Source organism: Daucus carota, chromosome 1, assembly GCF_001625215.2.
Source record: "Daucus carota subsp. sativus chromosome 1, DH1 v3.0, whole genome shotgun sequence".
Classification (NCBI taxonomy): Eukaryota; Viridiplantae; Streptophyta; class Magnoliopsida; order Apiales; family Apiaceae; genus Daucus; species Daucus carota.
The window spans coordinates 33,410,653-33,422,822 of record NC_030381.2 but is presented as its reverse complement, the minus strand read 5'-3'; the positions used below and the strand labels follow the sequence as shown (position 1 = coordinate 33,422,822).

At 33.3% G+C, this 12,170-nt stretch overlaps 1 long non-coding RNA gene across 12 annotated transcripts; it reads right to left on the bottom strand.

Annotated features, from left to right (window-relative positions):
• Positions 1 to 2,366: 2,366 nt before the first annotated feature.
• Positions 2,367 to 11,802, bottom strand: LOC108201445 (uncharacterized). 12 transcript variants are annotated; one of them, XR_010285181.1, is made up of 7 exons: positions 11,431 to 11,724; positions 11,211 to 11,284; positions 9,161 to 9,391; positions 4,918 to 5,173; positions 4,434 to 4,695; positions 3,369 to 3,907; positions 2,367 to 2,877 (listed from the first exon to the last, which is right to left on the bottom strand). It is a non-coding gene; the product is annotated as an uncharacterized LOC108201445 (long non-coding RNA). The 12 variants fall into 12 exon arrangements; XR_010285190.1 differs by having other exon boundaries at positions 9,161 to 9,351; XR_010285177.1 differs by adding an exon at positions 11,731 to 11,802 and having other exon boundaries at positions 9,161 to 11,582.
• Positions 11,803 to 12,170: the final 368 nt, after the last annotated feature.

Sequence of the window (12,170 nt, the reverse complement as noted above, 5' to 3'; positions counted from 1 at the left end):
AATTTTTATCAAAAAAGAGTTCAAAAAAGATTTAACCACCGAAAAAAGTAACTCAACCTACTTATGACTTTAAGTCAGTTTCTGCCTCAGACTTTATGCTAACTTCTGACTTATTACACAAAGAGATATTTTTCAATTTAAAGCCGGAGATGGCTAGCCCAGGTAAACACCCTCCTAAATAGTAAAATAAACGTTAGGGGGCGTTTAGAAACATGCATTTCACTTCAAATGATGGATTTCAAATGATGGGATTTGAATTGTTATTTCAAATTCTCAAATTTATGTGGATTTGAAATGAAATCCAAATCCAAAGTACCAAACAAGTTATTTGATCAAATCAAGAATTTCAAATGAAATCTTAGTTTTCAAACGGGGCATTATATTAATTAATAAAAGAAAGTTACTTCTTCAACATGGACTTTCCGACAAAAGAAGCTGCATGGACTCTCTTGGAACTCTCCGTGTTTTCCTAAATCCTAAGTTTCGTAGGATGAGAACCTAATCCTCTCATTCAAATTGATACTCCCTCCGTCCCATCAGGTTCTTTACAGTTTCCTTTTTGGGATGTCCCATCCAATTCTTTACATTCCAAAACTTACCAAAAATAGTCAATGGTCCCACCACTTCCCAACTTTCCTTCCACTACTTTATACATATTTCTTAACCTTCGTGCCCAAACCAAACGTAAAGAATTGGTTGGGACGGAGGGAGTATCAAAATCTACTTGTAAATATCAGAATACTATAGAAATTCATTACTAAAATCACTGAACTACATATGACTTCTATGATCATGGGAAGTCAAGAAATCGCGCGTGATGTTACATCACGAGCTGTCTATAGTGCACTACGCGCTCAAATATCCCACCAGGTTGCAGCAGAGATCGGCAGGTATGAATTGATTGGACGCAAATATCTGATAAATAGTTCTCACATATTATCTACTCCCTCCGTCCCAATGAATTGTATACGGTTTCCTTTTTGGTACGTCCCATCAATTGTATACATACCCAAAATAGTAAATTTTTATAATATAAAATATTATTACACCCACTACTTTCTTCCACTATCTTCATTTTATAATATTAAAAACACTATTACACCCACTACTTTCCTCCACTATCTCAAATCTATTATTAAAAATAAAGGGTTAATTATCAAGTTGGTCATTGAAGTGGGTTTAATGTATCAAGTTGGTCACTGAACTCAAAACGGTATCAAGATGGTCACTGAAGTGGTCATAAAATATCAAACAAGTACCTTGAAATATGAGTTCAAGCACTAAAAATATTATTTATAAAGTTTTACACATTATTTTTGAATGTTACCAAAACCAAGTAGAAGGTTATGACTTCTAATATTTATGACAAAAAATTTAGATTTTATCAAGTTTATTTATTATTTATATTTTATTATATAGTTATTTCTTTGTTTTAATTAAAAATAAATAATAAATAAATTTGATAAAATCTAAATTTTTTGTCATAAATATTAGAAGTCATAACCTTCTACTTGGTTTTGGTAACATTCAAAAATAATGTGTAAAACTGTATAAATAATATTTTTAGTGCTTGAACTCATATTTCAAGGTACTTGTTTGATATTTATGGCCACTTCAGTGACCATCTTGATACCGTTTTGAGTTCAGTGACCAACTTGATACATTAAGCCCACTTCAGTGACCAACTTGATAATTAACCCTTAAAAATAAATGGGTCCTACCACTTTACCTACTTTTCATCTAACTTTACTCATTTCTTATAATTTTTCTTGGTCTCTGTGTCCCAACCATTTGTATACAAATGATTGGGACGGAGGGAGTAATAAATAGTTCTCTAATCATCGGTCATTAAAGCTTCTTCACTGTATGAATCTTTCCGGTCCATAATCTTGTTAGGCTTAAATACGAGCTTCTTGGTTTCTACAAATTATTCATAATCGGTGTTACATATTTTATATTTTTTGCAAAAGAGAAATGTATAAGAATGACAAGTCAACCAAGAACTTGTGTGTACAAATTTTTCAAAAAACAATTCACCTCAAACTAAATTATAGCCACACATGTTACAAAATTTTGGGATACAATAAAAAATAGTTTAAGGATACAATGAGAAAATAGTTTAACTATATGGTTTTGTCAGTGGTATCATTTATCATTTCTAACAAGTCTCATTCTATGCTTTAATATAATTGGTCACACTAAAGGTATATCATGATATCACATGTCCGTTTTATTTTAAAAATATATTTATTTTCCAAGCAACAATTGGCCCATGTTTAGACTGTTTCGAACATAATGAATATACCAAACTTTACAAATTATTAAAAGATATGGACAAAAATATTAAGATTTCTAAACTACATGACTAAGTCATATTTATGAAGTACGATAATTGATAAATGGTTGGAGGTGATTGTATGACATACATTGATATATACATTGCATGGGTAACAAAATTGTTTGCACAATCAAAAACAACTTAACTTGGGAGAGGTTGTAAATTTGGAGCATATTCTTCATTGTTTGTGAAAGTTATTCACTCTATTTACAAACTAGATCATACCGCATCTGAATTATGATAGCTGAGTTTTGAGACAGTCACCACGTCCGAGTTGCTGGGAAAAGCCATAAGCAGTATACAGCTTTGGCCCTTTGTCTCGCTTCAGATGGCCCTCGGGTAACTTGACAGCAAGGTTCAAGTAGCCGCTCTGTGGATGTGTGTACTCCTTGAAAGGCAAAGCACTTAAGAACTCCACATTATGACATGGGAGATGATTCTCAAAAACCAGATTGAGGTCAATCATTTAACTTGAGCATTTGGGGCCGGCCAGACAAGTCAAGTAAGCCTTTAAAGAACGAACTTGCGCTATATTCCTCCTGCAAGACAGATAATATTTAATACTTATTAATAACTGGATTTCATAATTTTTATAGATAAACATTTAATTGCTAGCTTCTGTTAAACAAGTACTCACATATACCCAGACAAAGGGCCAAAGCTGTATACTGCTAGTATACAGTTTTACTTGCTTGGAAAACAGTGGATTCAGTTATACATAATACATTATAATTGCAGAGGTAAATTTTTTTTATAGTTAACAATTTATTAATACATTCTATATTAATAGTTTACTGAATATAGATTTAACTACAGGAAACGAGTATTAAAAACAATCGAGCCAAAATTATACAAAAAACACACTAAACATGAAGTAATACAACCATTAATGAGCCATTAATACTAAACATAAGATAGTGTTCTCAGAAAACAGAGATCTCATGAACATACAAAAGCATTTAGTATTGATTGATTTCAATTGTTTTATGTTAAACTTCTGAATAGTTGCTAAAAAACTGAAAGAGAATACCTTTGTTTGGTTTTAATTTATCAAATCAAATAAATCATAGGCTTCAAGATCCTGTATCATATTACTAACTTCCTCCTCACTAGGCAGATCGTCCAGCACTTGATTTGCACTAGTGCCTTCTTCAAAGCTGTGACTGTCCATGTTAACTGGATTTCCCAGATCAACATCGCTATCGCAGTATCACCAGCATTTTCTTGGTTCAGGGCCTGCAGGCCATTGTTCGGGTGACAGTTCAGAGTCTGCCACCCACTACTCAGGAGACTGCTTGATGGTATCACGCCTCGGTTGCACCAGCTGGTTCATGATATAGAGTCTGCAGACCACTGCTCAAGTGACCGCTTTCCAGTACCTCTGGGGGCCGGGGGACTTCCATTGCCCCAAGACCAAATCTCCCAGGAACCACTTTAAATTGTCCCCTCATATTTGCAACATAATTCTTGTGGGAAAATGTTCAGTGGTGCTGCAGGCAGCACAGTTGACATTACTGGACTAGCAATTCTAGGCAGATTAACAGAGTGCTTTTCTTTCTTTCTATGTTTCTGCAAAGAAGATGGAAGATTTAGTAATTTAAAATGTGATATAATTAAGTTCTAAAAATAGGAAGAACCAAATGTATTTTACTAGCTTATAATCATGAGGAAAGAAAGATAATTTAATGTTGCAATTTAATACAGTTTAAATGGCAATATTTCCTAATTCTTTCAATATAAATAATATAGTTAGTGACGTGGAACTAAATTGTATGCAATGTTGTACTAATCTTTCTGGTATGATTTTGTCTTACTTTTTATATCAATCAAATACTAAAATATTCATAATTCATATTAATCTTTTCTTGTTAGAACAAATAACATTAAAAAAGGATTTTATATTTTTTGTCAGGAAAATAAACAAAATCATTAATCATACTCTTTATGGAAAAATATATGATATCAAAATATGATACTAATATTTAACCTCCAAATTGTAAAATACTGACATTAATATTTAGATATATTAAAACTAACTTGACAAAGATCTCCTTTTTTGATGTGATTTTACAACTTTACAAAGGTAAAAACTTACTTGAAAATCAACCCAAGACCGTATATGAAGAGGTCATTGTGATCTCAAATCCGTTGACTTTACACCATTTATATATGATCTTTTCTAAAGGGGAAAGCCGTCCAGATCAGTTGTCATAACAATGTCAGTTGGTTGATCAATTGGTATGTCCTGAACAAGCTTGCCAGCCAACTCTGCAATGTCTGGTTCAGAAGATAATGACTCATCAGAAGATATGTTCATCTGATCATCCAATGGCATTGCCCTCTTCATAATTTTAAACCTATTAAAGGAACGCTTTTTGAGAGAAGTACAAGGTTTGGAAGTAATTATGGTCAAAACCTTAACACACTGTGCATCAACGTCGTACTAAAAGTATTAGACTAATTAGATCGCGTGAATCACATGGACTATTGTATAAAGCATGGGAAGCCTTGTCAAATAAAATTACCAGAAATGATTATAATTAATCTTTGGAGAAGATCAAGAGAATCGCGGAGGATACCTTCAGGACAAATTACTTTGATGACTCGGGAGGTGTTGTAAATTTGAAGCATTTTCTTCATTGTTTGTGAAAGTAATCCACCGATGATATTGAAGATTGATATACACTGTGTTACTCCGACTCGCCTACTCCAGCGACCGTACCCGTGTCCACACGACACGACACGAAACACAACACGGGATACGGGATGGATTCGTCTATGAAAATCTCGACACTTCTTTTCCGTCGCCAGAAAAGTCGAAGGTCGTCGGAGCATCTAAATCACAGCTCGCCAGAGATAAGTCATGTATTGAGAAGAGATTAGACGAGGTTAAAGATCTAAAACAAGAAGAAGAAAGAAGACTGAAAGAGATGAACAGGAAAAGCAGATGAAGAAGACGATGTATATGGAGTATATGCGTGTGTATAGATGAGCTCCACAAAATAACATAACGTACCTAGACTTGATTTAGTCCAGGTTCATTTCAAATATAAAGACCCAGCTGGCATCAACTCACAACTTACATTACCTTTTAAATTCATGTATTATTTTTTTTGAAAGGATTAAAATGTGTATGACCAACACAGTTTGGGGATCACTTTCCGGTATTGTCGTTCTACAGTGAATATGATATTGAAGTACATGAGGATGAATATGATTTAAAATCAAAAAATTATTTTCTAAATAAATTATTTATTTTAAATATCTTAAAAAATAAGTTAAATTAATAATATTTTTTCAAAATTACATTAAATATAATAATAATGAATAAAAATATATTTTTATTTATTCTTAACATATAAAAATATATTATTTATTTTAAATTTGCCGTGTCCCCGTACACGTGTCTAAAATTTGGACGGTGTGCCCGTGACCTAAATTTTCGAGATTAGCAAATCCGACACTCAGATGTGTGTCGTATCGGACACTCCGTACCCGAGTTCGAGTACCTTAGGATATACATATAAGAGAAATTTTGTGAATATGAACAAGTGTATGTGTATGCGTTTACAACTATTGGTTGCTGGGAGCTCTTCAATTTACACACCTCTTACGAAGCATCTAGATTCTTGACGACTGTTCACCACTAAGGAAGGTTCTGGAGGGGTTAACTATAGGTATATATATAAGATACTTACAATTATATTATGACAAAATGCTAAACCTTTTCACACGCATCCCATAAATACCACAATACACAAGAACATTCTAGGATGCTCTAAATTATACAAGAGTAGTTCAGAAAATTCAGCAAAAAAATGACATAAATTAAATAGTGCAATATACTATCCCTAGCCTAATATTAGGATGCCCACGTTGACGCTTTGTAGTCAATAACTTATCTTTGAAACAATCACAAGTCATGATCAATTTCCTATTATAGCTTAGCAGAGTTGCTTCCATTTCACTAATTATTGCAAATTTCGTGGTACTATTCGACTTTGAACTATACGATTACATCAAGTTCTCGGTCAAAAGACGAATGATATTCATTATGGTCAAGTACACTATAAGTGCTAACAAGAAATATTTTTTTAAATTCACCTCAGACCCCAAATAATATTACTTGAATTCCCAGATGCTCTTGTCTTAGACCAATAAGTAAAACAGACTATTCTTTTGTATTGCATATACGAGGCTTACTTTTGACATATAATGCAACAATTTGTATGTCAATGCAACAAAGGGAAACAAATTACATTATGCACATAATGCGACATGCACCACTAAGATAAAAATGTTACGCTAAATTTTGTTGACTCAAAGATGAAACTCTAAAATTGGTCCCATTATAAATACCACAACATCAGCATGTCCCTCTACATGATTAACTTAAACTAATTAATTCATTAGTATAGTAGTTAAGTACATTATAAATAGACTTAGTTCATAAATCAAGTAACTAGATGTGGTGGGTTGTTGGGTTCAGTAAGCATTCAGTTATGGGCTCGGATGTTATAAATGGTATCAGAGCTCTACCCGGCCGGAAGTGCAAAGCCACTGACCGGGTTTCGTAAGTTGGGTTATGGGCTCGAGGAGGACGTCAAGCATATAAGAGGGGTGTTTGTAACATCGCACATTATTAAGATAAAAAGTATTCGGGTCCTTTATAAGCATAAGCAAATAACTAATGTATGCCAATTTGCTAGCACTTTTGGGGCGACTTGTGGTGGGTTGTTTGGTCCGGTATGCATTCAGTTATGGGCTCAGATGTTATATGAACCATAATAAAATTCGATCTACTATGTTATCTACTATGCTAATGAATCATCTTCAGGGCAATAAAATTTAGGGTTACCCACTTACCCTTATATCCTAGTGGTGTTGCATTATGTGCATAAGGTAATTCATTTCCTTTTGTTACATTAGACACACAAAGTGTTGAATATATGTCAAAAGTAAGCCTCGTAGATGCAATATAAGAAAATATTTCCTTTTTAATTTTTGGTTTAAGACAAGAACATTTGGAAATTTAAGCAAAATCATTTGGGGTCTAAGGTGATTTTATAAAATGTTTCTTATTAGCACCTATAGTGTACTTGACAAAAAATAAATATCATCGCTATGGTTGTTGGGAGTAGGGTGTTGGTGAGATGGACCACTAATATGTTGAATCCTTATCTGTAGAGGATCCTTTACAGAATTCATCAAAAATGCATTCATTCATTATTTATCTTTGGACCGAGAAGTTGACGTAATCATATAGTTCGAAGTCGAGCAGTATCACGAAATTTCCAATAATTGGTGATTGGAAGCAACTCATAAATCTATATAATTGGATATTGATTATGGTAGTTTGAAAGACACATTATTGACTACAAAGCATCAAAGTGAGAAACTTAATATTACGCTACGCATAGTATATTGCACAATTTATTTTATGAAGTAATTATTTATTTATTTATTTATTTATTTGAATTTTCTAAACATCTCTAGAATAATTTAGAGCATCCTAGAATTTGCATGTGTATTCTAGTATTTATGGGATGTGTGTGAAAAAGTTTAGATTTTCTCTTAATATAATTATAAAATTTCTTTGATATATAACTATAATAAACCCCTCTAGAACCTTCCTTAGTGGTGAACAATGATAAAGGGTCTAGATGCTTCTTAAGAGGTGTATTAATTGAAGAGCTGTGCAACCAAGAAAGTTGTAAACTCATACACTTATTCTCCATAATATAAAAAATAATATATAAACATTTGATTTGTTTCTATGTGGTTTACATTTATTCACAAAATTTATCTTATATGTATATCCATCTTCAATATATATCATCACTATCACATGTGGATTACTTCCAAAACCAATGAATTAGAAGATGCTCCAAATTTATGTTTGACAAAATTTAAGAAATATATTTATCTTTTGAGGTTGCCCGTGTCACAGCAAGGCATCAAAATATATTCCTCCACCCAAATAACCTAAGGCTTCTTGATCTGGAATGAGATTTAGAATCTATAGATCAGCATCAGTCCCGTAAACATTTGTAGGGGTCACTTGATCCCCTCCAATTTGAAAGTCTCCATTTTGCCAAGCTACATGAACTCTACCAATGTTCATAATAACATTTTTTGTCATTGCATTGAGTGCAATGGTTTTGTTTAATTCATTTACGATATATGGAACTACCGATGTGGTATAACGGATCACTTTCCGGTATTGTCGTTCTACAGTGAATATGATTTTGAAGTACATGAGGATGTATATGATTTTTTGTCATTGCATTGAGTGCAATGGTTTTGTTTAATTCATTTATGATATATGGAACTACCGCTGTGGTATAACGGATCACTTTCCGGTATTGTCGTTCTACAGTGAATATGATTTTGAAGTACATGAGGATGAATATGATTTAAAATCAAAAATTGAGTCATTATTCGCCCGTGAAAACTTTATCTTCTTGGATTGATAATTTTTGCTCAATCCAATAGATTCCCTTTACTGGTACTAGTCCTGAACATACCCCAAGATTTCAGTAGGACTTAGATGGAAATAAGATAATCGAGATGGAGAATAAACTATCAAATTGAATAAAATGCAACCTTCCTCAGTAACAAGAATCTATATTGTCATAATGGGAAGACATATACAAGATGAACACTATTAAAATGTTTATAAAGTTACATTGGTTGGATTATATCCAAAATTAATATTTTTGTTTACCCTAGTTTGTATTGTAATTCACTTTCCAGGAACTAGACATAAACAAATATAGGAATAAATGCCTATACAGGTGTAGGTTATCATTAAATTAGTACCTGAAAATTATTAGACGGGTGCAAATAGCCTTCCCTGTCATTCCTCGTGTTTGAAGTTTAAGAAGTTCTCACTTGTTTTGCCGCTGGAGGAAGCACTGAATTGACTCATCAAATGCCCTTCTCCAATTTCTTTCCACCAACTCAATCTTTCTACTGATTTTTTCTTCCTGACTAAACACCTTTAAGCTTTCCTATGTTTATTCGAGTGTTTCCACTTGATAAAACAAATTACTATATTGAATACGAAAACATTATACATCAAGCACATAAATCTGATCAAGTTAAACATATTCTATAAAATATTCATCTCCTCCATATCTTCTTTGTCAAGAATATATCAAAAATACACATGGCTTTGGTTTTTCCGGAAAAGTAATCAAGCCTTAGAAATCGACACAAAAAATGAACAATGCAATTGAGATGAATGTTATAATATAAAACCAATAGAATCCAATCACAGCTTTTACTATATAATTCACTAACTAAAAAGCAAAAAACTTTAGCAAAAGTTATAATTCTAAGGGAAATTCCTAATGGTACCATTGTAGAATTGGCTTTTCCACATGGTACCAATGACTATTTTGGGCTTCCAAGTGGTAACACCCAACTTTTGACTTCATCCATCACATACCACTCTGTTTAGTTAACGTTAATAAAACGTTAATCCATTATGATTTAATTAAAAAAGTAATTAAAATAAAATGAATTAAAAGTAAAAAAACATGAATTTGGGTCATTAGTCGGGTACGAGAGTTTAATGTCACAGAACCAAACACACACGCAGGATTAGGGTTCCATGGAAAGAGGGGATCGATCGAGATAGTGAACAATACAGCCACTCGCCACTTAATTCAACACTGATCAAAGTATAAGGTATGCATTTCACCTTCAATTACTCTATATAATCGATACATATATATCTTTCGCGGCTTAATTCATTGTTTTAGGGTTAATCTGTGTATATGTGCGAGTTTATCTGTGTATATGTGTTTATGTATGATAGTGAACGATTTTTGACTCCCCTGTAAATGAGGTTTTTTGGGTTTGCATAATATACATTGATATGTATAATACTCATAACTGTTAACTGGTGCATTGGGTGTAATATGATTGTCAACATATGTGCAGATGGAGAAAGTATTAATTTTTCACTTGGGTACTCAAGTAGAGGTTAAGGTTGATGTAGATAAAACCTCACTACTGGACATTATTGTTCATGCCAAGATTGATCCTCACAATGTTGTCAGTGCATGGTACTCTGTTAGGACATACAAGCTTTCTTATAGTTTTAGCATTAACCCCATACCTGACCAAAGCCAATGGCCTGCATATGATGATCTACCTATTGTCATGCCACCTGCAATGAAGAGAGGGGTTGGGAGACCAAGCAGAAACAGGAGAAGGGAAGAAGGAAAAAACCAGAAAGGGAAGAGAGCAAAAACAGTGAAATGCACTAAGTGTGACTGCCTTGGCCACAATTCAAGAACTTGCAAGGGAGGTTTGACTGCAAAAGAAAAGAAGGCAGCAGGGAATGGACCAATAGTGGTTAGACATCCAAGAATTAGGGATCAATCCAAGGCAAGGAAAGCAACTGCAGCTCTAAAAAAGGAAGCTTCAAATCAGACTAAGGAGGGCAACACATCACAGTCCACTGAAATCAACACGTCTCAATGTCCACCATCTCAATCTCAGCCTTAAATCTGACCTGTTTTATTATGCTTATTATGCTTTAAATGGTTAGAACATATTTTGGGAAATTTGTGAAACTCTTGTAGTTCATTATTGATTCAGACTTGTTGGTTGTTTTGGATATTGTATTAACTTGCTGGTAACAGTATTTTGGAGGGAAATATGGTTTTAATTACTACTTAACAGCTTGATTAACGTTTGATTAACAGAGTGGTATGTGATGGATGAAGTCAAAAGTTGGGTGTTACCACTTGGAAGCCCAAAATAGTCATTGGTACCATTTGGCTAATTCTAATAAACAATTGAACCATAAGAAAATGTCAAAAGAATGCTTGAATGAAAAATGAGGGGGATAGTTAACCTGAAGAAGAGCTTTTCATATCAACAAATAATGTAAGAGGACCCATTGCCTCCCAACTCCAAGAAGCCTAGTGGCTGTACATGTGTTTCATATTTAAGAAAACATTATAGCTTTTGTACGACCTTGGACAAAGCAAACACTTGCCTGATTCTAAGACAAAAAAATTACTGTAGACAGTACATATAACAAGAACAGAGGGAGGGAGGGAGAGAAATATTACCAATATGGTAGTTTTGATACACTTGGGTTGTGGGTGAGAAAGAGGATAAACAGTTGCAGAGCACTGGAGCCTGTGCACATGGTCACAAACAGAATCAATAAGCTAACTCTTCTTAGAGTTTTTAACACACTACAAGAATCTCTCTCAGAACCCTGAAACAAAGAGAGAAACCAAACTAATCAGAGCAATTGAACTCTTGAGTTGAAAAATTGAAATAAAAAGGAACCCCTGATTCAAACCAAAAACCCTAAGTTATGGTGGTCAATTGAAGAAATACCAATTGGTAGTCCTAAATCATACCCACATATGGGAGAAAGGGAGAGAGCGCGAGCGTTTTTTAAACGGGGGCTGAGCATGTGGTTTTAATATTTTAATCTAGTGACAAACACTTGCTAGTCTTGAGCTATTTCTTTATTTTGTTTTCATTAAAAAAAAATACAATTCCGTCAAAAAATAAATACAATTTCTATATAGAGAATTTCATTTTAGTTTGGTTCCTATTAATTCTGTTTTGGTCCATAATTCAATTTCGCTTGTTTCAGTTGACAAGAAATAATAGTTCAATATTTGATTCGTTCGGGAGGGGACAAATTGACCTATTATTTAGCCCTATAACCTATTTCAGCCTTTAACTCGTGGGAAGTACGGATAAATATATAGTTCGTAATTTATTATTTATAATTTAAAATTTAACATTATTTTATTAATATTTTAATATGAATGAATTGAATTCTAATTAT